This window comes from Quercus suber, unplaced genomic scaffold (genome assembly GCF_002906115.3).
Source record: "Quercus suber isolate HL8 unplaced genomic scaffold, Cork oak 2.0 scaffold_316, whole genome shotgun sequence".
NCBI classification, from domain to species: Eukaryota; Viridiplantae; Streptophyta; class Magnoliopsida; order Fagales; family Fagaceae; genus Quercus; species Quercus suber.
In genome coordinates this window covers 794,437-808,042 of record NW_027069771.1, presented here as the reverse complement: position 1 = coordinate 808,042, position 13,606 = coordinate 794,437, and positions in this window count along the sequence as shown.

Below are 13,606 nucleotides of genomic sequence, written 5' to 3'. Positions count from 1 at the left end.
AAACATTCCAAGTAAAAAAAAAAAAAAAAAAAAAAAAAAAAAAAAAAGGCCATAAAGGAAGTTTTGATTTGTTTTTTGTTTATGTTTTCGTTTTAAGATTAAATTTTATAAGGATGTAGTGTAAAACTTATGTTTCAGCCCTCCAATTATAACATGCCATATCATCTTATCATATATTTAAAAATAAACATAACCACACCACATCCAATCAATTTTAATACCCATATATAAAAATCCAACTAAATTAAGAGTTTATTAAGATGCTATTAGGAGTGGTATGATGTATTAAATTTTAAGTAAAATACTAAGAGAAATTATTGTGTACTCTCGGAATACTATAAATGCGTATTTCCTCCTCTCACATGAATGATGAGTCCCACTAATTAAATTTATGATGGGACTCACCATTCATATGGAATGGAGGACTATGCATTTATGGTACTCCGGAAATACCTAATAATTTTCCAAATACTAATGTAACAATCTCTTATTGAATGATGTAAAACATGAGTTTTAGACTTCATCCTTATCAAATTTGGACTCTTTCTATTTTTGTTTTGTTTGTCTTTTTATTAAGGGGACATAAGGGAACTAATTTATACACCACTTGTTACATGATTTGCGGGTAGATTAATAACAAGGACAAAATGGGCTTATGCCATTTTCAGGCAAATTATATAGGAAAATGCCCCCCTTCTCAAACTAAATAGAAAAATGCTCATCTTTTAAAACTCGATTTTTGATAAATCAAGTTAGGCCCTATAGTAGCGTTTTTAAGGAGTCTATAGTGACGTTTTTTAACTCGACTTCAATGAAATTGAGTTATAGGCAATGAAATCAACCTATAGTGGCATTTTTTTTTTTTACCTATAACTTGATTTCTTTGAAGTCAAGTTAAAAAAAGTCACTATAGGTCCTTAAAACGTCACTATAGGCTCCTTAAAACGCCATTATAGGGCTTCAGAAATTTTTTTTTCTAACTCGATTTATCAAAAATCGAGTTCTAAAAGAGGGGCATTTTCCTATTTAGTTTGGGAAGGGAAACATTTCCCTATATAATTTGCCCGAAAAGGACAGAAGCCCATTTTGTCCTTAATAACAATAAAGATTTATTAACATCCTAATCATTGTTAGTTCTTGGGGTCGAGACAAATTATCCCATAAAGTTAAGATCAAGGTACACCACCAGCTACATGATTTGCATTTGAGATAGATTAATTATAATGGAATAATAATGAATTATTAACATTCTATCATTATTAATTAGTGGGGCCCAGAAAAATAGATCTTAGAGGAATCAATCTTATTATACCAAAGAGTTCTTTGTGTTTCTTGACTTAAGCGACATCTATTGAGCTCTCCATGTCGGTAGTTTGGGTTGAAAGTGAGGTGATGGGTTTGAATATACACTGTAAAATAAATAAAAAGATTTGTCCATTTCTATTATTTTATCAATAATGTTACAAACCCAACAAACTCTACAATATTTAAAATGAGTGATTATAATTAGTGCAGTATTATTTTTGTACTTTAGAATTTAATTATGTCATGCATGATGCATGCATGAAACTTTCATATTGCCTGTCATTGTCAACTTGTCCTTGTTGTTAGCATCATTGTCATGGTTATAATAAACTTAATGTTGCTCCCATTATGGAAATTATTTCACCAACCTAAATTATGGAGAGAGAAAGAAGCTCTGAAGAAAGTGACGCACTGGAGAGAAGCACTAAGAAATTTAAAGACAACCATTGTGAGGAGGAGTATCAATCTGGATACGCTGGATCTACTGAAAATGCTTTTAGGAGTTATAAGGATAAGCTGGTGGGGGATATCCCAGGGGCGTATGAACAAGCCTTTGGATTTGATGCTTTCATGGAGGATGAAGCAGATTCGGATTGTGAAGAAACTAGTCTTTGTGAAGGAATGGTGGCAGTTTCTCTGTCGAAAGAAGAAAAGGTTAGAATACGTGGGCCGTGGGGAAATGCCATCATTGTCAAAGCGTTTGGGAGAAAAGTGGGTTTTCTTTTTCTGTCTACCAAACTGCGATCTATGTGGAGACCCTCTGGAAGAATGGATGTCATTGATTTGGGTAATGAGTTTTTCCTCGTTAAGTTTGAGTTGCAATCTGATCTAGACGTGGTTTTAAAAGGGGGTCCTTGGTTTGTTGGACAACAGTTTCTTGCCATTAGGAAATGGGAACCGGAGTTTAAGGCGGAGGAAGCTTCTTTATCCTCTGTGGCTGTTTGGATTAGAAAATTAACAAAGTAAATATTAAAAAAAAAAAACCCAAATAACGCTTGCTCTGATCTAGACGTGGTTTTAAAAGGGGGTCCTTGGTTTGTTGGACAACAGTTTCTTGCCATTAGGAAATGGGAACCGGAGTTTAAGGCGGAGGAAGCTTCCTTTTCCTCTGTGGCTGTTTGGATTAGGCTGCCCGGTTTACCTATTGAGTTCTATGAACCCACCATCCTCAAGAAAGTTGGTAGTGCAATTGGACCTGTACTGCGTATTGACTCTTATACTGCAAATGGTGCTAGAGGCCGATTTGCTCGACTATGTGTACAGATTAACATTGATCATCCTCTCATCTATTCTGTAAAAATTGGGAAAATGGTTCAGCTTGTCCAATATGAAGGGATCAACATGCTTTGTTTTTCTTGTGGCCGTTTAGGACATCGCTTGGCTAACTGTCCTGAAGTGGTCCGAAGTAATGTAGGGGCTTCTTCAAGCCCTTCTACTCAGTCACCACCGAGAAACCAAAGTTCCTCTGTTTCTCTGGAGAAGGACCAGTCCGGTGAACTCTCGCAGGAACGTTCTATTCCCAATGCTGATGTGGAGTTGGAACACGTGGGCACGGTGTATGGCGAGTGGATGGTTGTGGCGCGTAAGAAGAAACCCAACGGGAAGAGTAACACCCACTCAAATGGTTTCAAAGTTGATGAGACTAAGGGGCAGGATGTGATTCCAAATCCAAGGGATCCCCATGAAATCCCTCGTGACGCGGCCCCTGACACCAGAAGAGATATGAAGCGTAAGGCTTCCACGACTAATGCTGGGAAGGATAGACTACGGGGTGGAAGTAGTCAGGAAAAATTTGGGTTTAGTCAAGGTCAACTCAAGGGCAATAAGGGGTTTTCCTTTAAAGCTTCTAGCACTTTTTCTAAATCAAATCTTAGGAAATCAAATACTGACCGTGTGGGGAACCATAGTGGAGGGTGGGATCAAAACCCTTGGCTTCCTAAGACCCCACTCAGTACTAACTCTCTCTTTTGCTTCGGTGCTGGGTCCTCTGAGAATGACATCTCAAGACTTCCTTTGGGCAAGGCTTCTGAAAGGGAAATTAATCCCAGTGGGGAGATCAACTATAGCAGGAATCCAAAGGGACCCGACGGAGATCTTGGGGTGGTACAATGTGGAGGAGATGGAGTCATGGAAGAACATCTTCCCGTTAACAGAGGTCAGTGCACGGCTGGGGTACCTTCCGATGACAGACGAGGCGTGGTTCAACACTCCGAACCCATATTGGCATTTCCTGACGGATCAGCCAAAGTTTCCACCTTTGATGTCCCAGCAGCAAAGGCAGCTATTCGAGCAACCCATCTGCGAAAAATCTCTGAGTGTCTTGGAGAAAATGTTCCTGGAGCCAGTGATTATGCAGAGGAAAATTCTGCTGGAGAAACCCATCGAAATGGCCATCATGGGAAATCTGTTCAAGGTGAAGCTCCTACAGTTCTCGATCCCTACTATAGCTCTCACTCTCAATATCTGCAGTACCATGGGTCCGTTGGGTGTGTTGAAGCATGCGGTGAATCTCTTCCCGGAAATCATTCGGGAGAAGAGAGAGTTGAAACAAACATGGATGTTGAGGGAGACGGGTGAGGACCCTTCCCTGACTTATTTTGATGCCCGGTCCAATCCAAATCCCATTATGAATATTTTAATTTGGAACTGCAGAGGGGCCATGAAGCCAAACTTCAAGAAGACTGCTCTGGATCTTATTGAATGGCACCAACCTGCTATTTTTGTCGTAACGGAAAATCGGATTGATGGGCCGAGAGCTGACAGTATTATCAGGGGCCTGCCTTTTGATGGGGCATACTCAACTGAAACTATTGGTTTTGCGGGGGGTATCTGGCTGTTATGGCGTTCTGAGCTTGTGGACATGGACATTCTCTCTGCCACGGAACAAAGATTCATGCCATTGTGCAGGTTAGATCTTCTTCTCATACTTGGCTTCTTAGTGCTATTTATGGTAGTCCCCGTTTCAGGGAACGTAGCTTATTATGGAATAATTTAAAAATTCTTTCGGCTCGACATAATCTCCCATGGGCGGTGATGGGGGATTTTAATGATATCACTAAGGAAGATGAAAAATCTGGGGGCAATGGGATCAATAGTCGAAGGGTTAATGCCTACAATGAGTGTATGGATTTTTGTAATATGCTTGATTTAGGTTTCTCTGGTCCTAAATTCACTTGGTCAAATTGCCGTGATGTCTCTGAGCTAATCCAACAAAGGCTTGACAGAGTTTGGGCGAATCCTGGTTGGAAGCTATTATACCCTGAGGCCATTGTCTCTCACTTAGCACGTATCAGTTCGGATCACTGCCCCCTTCTATTATCCCTGATGCCGTTCCTTGGTCAAAGGGGTCTTCGTCCATTTCGCTTTCAACCTATGTGGTTAAGTCATGATGGTTTTCCTGGTATTGTTAGGGAAGCCTGGGAAGGAAACATTCAAGATGTCTACTTTGCGGTTGAAAAATTTACTCGGAAGGCAAAGGATTGGAATAAAGAGGTGTTTGGTGATATTTTTTGGAGGAAAAGGAACCTGACTGCAAGACTCCTGGGTGTGGAGAAAGCTCTTGCAAATAACCCTTCGCAGAGGTTGATTGATATTCATAAATTTCTGTCTGAGGAGATGGAGAAGATTCTTGCTTTGGAAGAGGAGTTGTGGGGGATGAAAGCTAGAATTAACTGGCTAATTCAGGGTGAGCGCAATACCACCTTCTTTCACATCACTGCTTTGAAGCGAAGGAGTAGTAATCGCATTGTTGGCATTAATGATACAAATGGAAATTGGATTGTTGATATCGACAGAGTTAAGGAGACTTTCATTATGGGGTTCAAAGAGCTCTACTCCTCAGAGCAAGTCTTCTGTGAGAGAACTTTTCAGACTCCATTTTCATTTGAAAATTCCCTCTCGGACTCTGAAGCTCTTAACTTGACCTTACCTCCCTCTGATGCTGAGATTCTTTTTGCTCTCAATTCTATGAAAGCCTTTAAAGCCCCTGGACCCGACGGACTTCATGCGGGGTTTTTCCAGAGATTCTGGTTGGTTGTTGGGGAGTCTGTTAAAATGGAAGTAAAAAGAATTTTTCAGACTAGGAAAGTCCCCCATTGGTTGAACAGAACCCTTATTGCCCTGATTCCGAAAAAATTGGGCCCTGAAACGATCAGCCATTTTAGACCCATCAGCCTCTGCAATACTTTGTATAAAATTGTGTCAAAAATTCTTGTTCTTAGAATGAAGCATCTTATGCCTAGTCTGATTTCCCCTTCCCAAACTGCCTTTGTTGCTGGCAGAAGAGGTACTGATAATGTTATTGTGGCCCAAGAACTTCTCTATGCTATGGAAAGGAGGAAAGGGAGGACTGGTTACATGATTATTAAGATTGATCTTCAGAAGGCTTATGATCGTTTGGAATGGGGCTTTGTGAGGAACATGCTTTTAAGCCTCAACTTTCACATGGACACAATTGAATTGATCTTGAGCTGCATTTCCACCACTTCTATTTCCCTCCTATTTAATGGTGAACAACTGGAAGAATTCCAACCTTCAAGAGGGCTGCGACAAGGAGACCCGATCTCTCCCTATATATTTATTTTATGTATGGAATATCTAAGTTCTTTAATCAACAAGAAGTGTGATGAGGGTGTTTGGAGTAGGGTTAAAGCCTCAAGGAATGGACCGAGTTTCTCACACATTTTCTTTGCGGACGATCTTCTTTTATTTGCCAAAGCTACACAAGAAAATTGTGAAGCCATTTCTGAGGTGTTGGAGGAGTTTTGCTCTGCAACGGGTCAAAAAATCAGTTGTGAAAAGTCTAAAGTTTTTTTCTCTCCAACAGTGACAATGGAAGATAGGGCAGACTTAACACATCAGCTGGGTATTAGAGAGACAAGTAATTTGGGTAACTATCTTGGCTTCCCCCTGAGGCATAAAGGCAGGAACAGGAATGAGTTCCAATTTGTTATCGATAGAGTCCAGGCCAAATTATCTGGTTGGAAATCTAATTGCCTTTCTCCAGCTGGTAGACTTGTCCTTCTCAAGTCAGCGGTCACCCCCATTGCTGAATATTACATGCAGTGTTGTAAACTACCTGCTAAAGTTAGTGAGCGAATTGATAAGCTCACTCGTGACTTTCTGTGGGGATCAAATGATGAAAGACGAAGAATACACTTGGTGGGATGGGACAAAGTGACAAAGCCTACTTGCTTTGGGGGCCTCGGCTTATTCCAAGTCAAAACTAGAAATGATGCTATCCTTGCAAAATTATGCTGGCGTATTGCTTCAAATCCGGAGGCAGCATGGTCTCAAATGCTGTGTAAAAAATATTTGACCCCTGCCAGATTAAATGAAAGGGGTAGGAAGTACCCTGCTTCTCGTACTTGGAAGGCTTGTAAGGTTGGAGGTGTGATTTTCAATAAAGGTCTGAAGTGGGCTATAAACAACGGGGAAAGAGTGAATGTTTGGAATGATTTTTGGCTGCCGTCGGGTCCGCTGAGATGTCAAATTCATGGACCCTTGATGGAAGGGGAGGAAATAATATCTGTGAAAGACTTTCTAGCCGAGGGGAGGAGTGTTTCTTTTGTTCTCCCTGATTCGATTATGCAACAAATAAAAGGTATTCCCCTTGCGCTAAATTCTGCCAGCCAAGATATCCTTATTTGGGCTTTCTCAAAAGATGGTAATTTCTCCTTAAATTCAGCTTATTTACTTGCTAAAGATTTAAACCCCCTGAACCTCTATTCTCCTAAATTGTGGGTTTGGAAGTCAAAAACCACGCCCCGCATAAAATTTTTTCTGTGGCTGTGCTATCACGGTAGCATTCCGTGTAAGGATGTCTTAGGTTCACGGGGTTTTAATCTTGCTGCTGGTTGTGATCTTTGTGGTGGTGATTCTGAATCTATCATCCATCTTTTACGTGATTGTGGAGTTGCAAGGACTGTTTGGAGGAAATTGGGTATAAATGATGCTAACCAGGATTTTTATAATTCCCCGCTGGCTGTGTGGTTGAAATATAACTGTGAACTATCTGATCCGCTTGCTCACACTGGGATTCCTTGGAGTTTCATCTTTCCACAAGCTGTCTGGCTTCTATGGCTGCACCGGAATAATTATGTTTTCAGGACCAAAAAAATTGATACATCTCTTCACTTGCAATGTATTAAGAAAGGTACTGAGTTTTATGCTATTGTTCCAAACTCTTCAAACAAGCCTCCCCGAACCCAGATTCAAGTTAAATGGTTGAAGCCTAATCCTGGTTGGGTGAAACTGAATTCTGATGGGGCAGTGGGTGGTGCATTCGGCATGGCTGGTGGGGGTGGAGTGATAAGGTGCAGTAGAGGGAATTGGATTGCTGGTTTTACTAGGAAACTTGGTGTGACATCCAGCACTAAGGCAGAACTCTGGGCGCTGAAGGATGGACTCTTACTAGCAAAACAACTTAATCTCCAACATATAAACATTGAACTAGATGCTGAATATATTGTTCATTTACTTTCTGACCCAAACTCTATTAATCTGATGCTTGAGCCTCTCCTAAATGATTGCAGGACCCTGATCAACTCGCTACCTAACTGCACGTTGACCCACATATTCCGGGAAGCTAACAAATGTGCAGATATTTTGGCTAAAATGGGAGCAAATTTAGATTCGGGCTTCCACATTTTGTATGAACCACCGCGTGTGGTGGTTAATGCGCTAGCTTTTGACAAAGCTGAGCTTTTTTGTAATAGACTGGTTATTTAATTTTATGTCAGTTCCGCTGTTTACCAAAAAAAAAAAATTATTTACTTACTTTAAAATAAAATTTAAAAAAAATGTAAAAATATCCAACTCTCTCATAAAGGTGATTTGAGAACCAAGTTTACTTTATTATATTGTATAATAAGCAGTTATTGTGGAATGTTGATGAAATCACATCCCAATTGTTGTGACAACTGACAAGCAGTAAGTGTCCTTTCCTCCTCCTCTTAGAAAATTGGATTGAGATCTAGATATTTACGTATGATGCAATAACATTGGATGGTTGAGATTGAGAGTTGAAAAAAACAATTTTCAATCTCAACCATTAAATAAAAAAAGTTAAAGAAATTTGAAAAAACTTTAAAAATTAAAAATATGGGAGTGGTAAAAATTAATGTGAGAGGAAGTGGGAGTAATTGCTTCATATCAAAATTTTAGAAAATCTAGGGTCCGTTTGGTTTGTGTTTTCAAACAACATTTTTTAGTTTTTAAACAGCATTTTACGCATTTCAACACACTTTTTCACCCGCACGTATTTCAAAAAATTACAAACAATAATTTTCAAACTACTCTACCAAACACCCCTCTAACATTGCATAATATTAAAGGGAGAACTAAAACCTTTTATCAAATGTTATAATACAATTACCATTAGCCTATATCACTTGTTTGGAATTGATACCAATAAATAAATAAATAAAAATAAAAATTGGATGAAATTGAAGATGGTGAAGACAATAAAACTCGATCTTTCTTATTGAATCTTGTTTTTAGAAACAAACACATAAAATGGAGGAAAATTTTGGTTTTAACACAAAGTCACACTACAAAAATTTTATTTAGATACAATGTGATAGGCAAAAAACGTATTGACCCCTTATAATGAATTAACTAATTAATTAGTCAAGTTTATTAATTAATCAGATTAACATGCAAAGTGCGTGGCAGCACAAACAAATCACCAAATAACTAAAGTATGCAGTAGAAATTAAATTGATACAGTGATTTATTTATGAATAGGCAAAACATACACAGCAAAAACTCCACCGGGTGATTTTAAGGTCACCAATTTCGAGAATTCACTATTATCACAACAAGCGGTTACAAGTAAAGGAATCTTAGTATCTTCTACCAACCTACAGTTAAACCCTTACCCCAATACCCAATTGGACTTATTCTGTAGTGACAATCTCTCATTTTCATTGCATGACTACCAATACGTGACTAACCAATTGCGCGGATCTCAGTACGCGACTTCAATCACCAACTAGAGAAAGTTATTGGCTGCAAAATTCTTCAGTTCATCACACGATGAACATCAAGAAGCTCCTTGATCACAAAACCCTACAGTGTACAAACACAGCAGCTTATTCACAAGAAAGATGAACTAAGGTAAATTCTATCTCTGGTCACAATTTGCATGAACAAACTTTACTCAACACTTGTGCAACTTGTGACGGCCCTTAAAATAATCCTTTTATATGTCTAGGGTTGTGAGAAAAGAAAGCCCAAACATATAATCACAGATTGGATGAAAAACAGTCCTAAAAAACTAAACTTCAAAAACCTCGACAGATACCCTATCTATCGAGCTGCTGTCGAGCCACATGATTCAAACAGCATGGCTTTAACACTTGAACTTGAAACAAGATTTCTTGAAGTATTAAACACATTATAGATCTATCCAATTACAAGTAAAGTGCGTTTTATCAAAGAATTAGCGAATTACATAAAATAATGACATATGCTCCTAACGTGTGAAACACATATGTCCTAACACAATGAAATTTCAACCTATAAAGTCAATTTTATGATGATTTCTCTTTAACATCAATTTAAGATACCAATCAGTTTTTGGTATAAGCGATGTTCGAATTCCATATCTCTTATTTTACAATAAGAGATTTTACCAATTAAGCTAACTAAAACTCACTTTTTATATATAGCATTTAATGCATAATTTGTTCATATGTAACATTATATAAAGGGGTATTCACCAAACCGCATAAATTGCACAAACCGCAAAAACTGCACCAAAACTGCTCACAAAATGGCATAACCACACCGCACCGCAAGTAATAGTGCACCTCACCGCACCACACCGCATGGTGCAGTGCGCTTTGCGGTTTTATAATAAGAAAACCGCACAAACCGCACTGCACCACACCCTCTCTATATATTAATTAATTTATTTATTTTTAATATTAAATATATTATTAATAGTTTAATAACCGTAGTTTTCAAAAAAAAAAAAGTTTAAAATAATCTTAGCAAGTGTTGACTATAAAAGCTAACCCAAAATAAAGAAAAACTAACTCAATAATTTAAAACTTGGCCCAAAAAAAGGGAAAAATTAGTTTTAGGTTGAGTAGGAAATTGACTTCAAACCGCATCTTATACATAGTATCACATATGTAACCGCAAAAATAAGACGCGGTGCAGTTATGTTTTTGGCTCTAAACTGCATCGCACCACAGCGCACCGCACATGTGATCGCAAAAACAAAGTGCGGTACAGTTATGGTTTTAGTTAAACCGCACCGCAAAGTACGGTGCTAAAAATATTCCAAAACCGCACTGCACCACACCACGAACACCCTTAATTACATTTATGATATATCTCCCACATACATTATAAATTTTTTATAATAGCTTTGCAATGGCATGCCAAAACTTCAAATGAAATGAAGTATGTTCCTTTCACTTTTCAAAGAAAAAGAAGTCCTACAACAAAAGAAGTTACTTGTGGTAGAAGAATAAGCATTGCATCAAAAGTAAAGGCAACAGGAGATTTTACTAGTTGAGCTAACTATAACTCACTTCTTATAGCATTTAATACATAATTTGTTCGTATGTAACATTATATATATGATATATCTCCAAGCATACATTATAAATTTTTTATAATAGCTTTGTCATGGCATGCCAAAACTTCAAATGAAATGAAGTACGTTCCTTTCACTTTTCAAAGCAAAAGAAAGCAAAAGAAGTCCTACATACTTGTGGTAGAAGAATAGTTACGGTATTAAAAGCAAAGGCAAGTCATTCAAATAAGGTAGAAAGGGTAATGTCATGCGTGTATTTCACACTCTTTTTAGAAAGAGAACTAAAGTTCCAATCTTCTCACCTTCATATTATCCAGTATTACCAAAATTTGGAAATTTCTATCTACACAGAATTTAAATGTGTAATTATCACTCCAAATAATTTGGACTAAAATTTTTCATTGAAAAATTGCAATTTCCTCTTATAAGGCCACCAAACAAAGGAGTATAATACAATTGCCATTAGCTTAGATCACTTGATTGGAATTGATACTCATAAAAAACTAGATGAAATTGAAGATGGTGAAGTCAAGAAAACTTGATCTTTCTTATGCCATTTTGTTTCTTGTTTTTAGAAATAAACACACATACACGAGAGAGAGAGAGAGAGAGAGAGAGAGAGAGAGAGAGAGAGAGAGAGAGAGAGAGAGAGAGAGAGAGAGAGAAGAGAGAGAGAGAGAGAGAGAGAGAGAGTTTTAACACAAAGTTGCACTATAAACATTTTTTTTTTATATAGATATAATAAAATTTCAATCTATGATGTCCGCTTTATGATAATTGCTCTTTAACATTTTGCCTAGACACCAATTGATTTTTTATATAAGTGAGGTTCAAGCTCTAGGTTTCTTATTCAACAATAATTTTTTTTTACTAATTTAACTAATTAAAACCCACTTCTTATGACATTTAGGGTATATTTGTTGAGAGAATTTTGTGCAAAATNATAATAGCTTTGCAATGGCATGCCAAATCTTCAAATGAAATGAAGTATGTTCCTTTCACTTTTCAAAGAAAAAGAAGTCCTACAACAAAAGAAGTTACTTGTGGTAGAAGAATAAGCATTGCATCAAAAGTAAAGGCAACAGGAGATTTTACTAGTTGAGCTAACTATAACTCACTTCTTATAGCATTTAATACATAATTTGTTCGTATGTAACATTATATATATGATATATCTCCAAGCATACATTATAAATTTTTTATAATAGCTTTGTCATGGCATGCCAAAACTTCAAATGAAATGAAGTACGTTCCTTTCACTTTTCAAAGCAAAAGAAAGCAAAAGAAGTCCTACATACTTGTGGTAGAAGAATAGTTACGGTATTAAAAGCAAAGGCAAGTCATTCAAATAAGGTAGAAAGGGTAATGTCATGCGTGTATTTCACACTCTTTTTTAGAAAGAGAACTAAAGTTCCAATCTTCTCACCTTCATATTATCCAGTATTACCAAAATTTGGAAATTTCTATCTACACAGAATTTAAATGTGTAATTATCACTCCAAATAATTTGGACTAAAATTTTTCATTGAAAAATTGCAATTTCCTCTTATAAGGCCACCAAACAAAGGAGTATAATACAATTGCCATTAGCTTAGATCACTTGATTGGAATTGATACTCATAAAAAACTAGATGAAATTGAAGATGGTGAAGTCAAGAAAACTTGATCTTTCTTATGCCATTTTGTTTCTTGTTTTTAGAAATAAACACACATACACGAGAGAGAGAGAGAGAGAGAGAGAGAGAGAGAGAGAGAGAGAGAGAGAGAGAGAGAGAGAGAGAGAGAGAGAGAGAGAGAGAGAGAGAGAGAGAGAGAGAGTTTTAACACAAAGTTGCACTATAAACATTTTTTTTTTATATAGATATAATAAAATTTCAATCTATGATGTCCGCTTTATGATAATTGCTCTTTAACATTTTGCCTAGACACCAATTGATTTTTTATATAAGTGAGGTTCAAGCTCTAGGTTTCTTATTCAACAATAATTTTTTTTTACTAATTTAACTAATTAAAACCCACTTCTTATGACATTTAGGGTATATTTGTTGAGAGAATTTTGTGCAAAATGGAAAAAGGGGAGTGGAAAATAGGTGGGATCCGTTTAGTTGGGAAGGGAGAGGGAGAGAAAAATGGTGGGACTTGGCTATTTTTTCTCTGGCCCTACCAAAATTCAATCCTCCCAAAAGAAAGGGAAAGTAAGGGAGAAGAGAGGGGCTGATGGTGTTTACCATTCTGCTCACTGTTCTCACTTTACTCCTCTTCTTTCCTTTTTTTTTTTTTTTTTTTTTTTTTTTTCCTTCTTCTTCAACTTTTACGTTAATGTTTGGTCATGCACCGACAACTTTTTTTTTTTTTTTTTAATTCTTTTAAATATTCCATTATCTAAACATCTTGGTTTTTTTCGTTTGTAGTTTTACAACTAACCTAGTTTCTTTTTTCATAATAATAAATAATTTAGTTAGTCATATTATTTTTTAATATTTGCTTTAAACTAATTTTACCCAATAGCTTTTTATATACTATGTAGTAGGGTTATGATAGTAAATTTGTACAAACGACATATTTCATCCCTCCAAGCAAACACGCATGAGAGAAAACTAAATCTTTTTTATCCTCTCACTTTTTCATCTCCCTAACCAAACAGACTCTTAATGCATAATTTTTTTTTTTTTATATGTAACATTATGTTTATGATATATCTCCATGCATACCAAATAAATATTTTATAATAGTTTTACCATGGCATGCCAA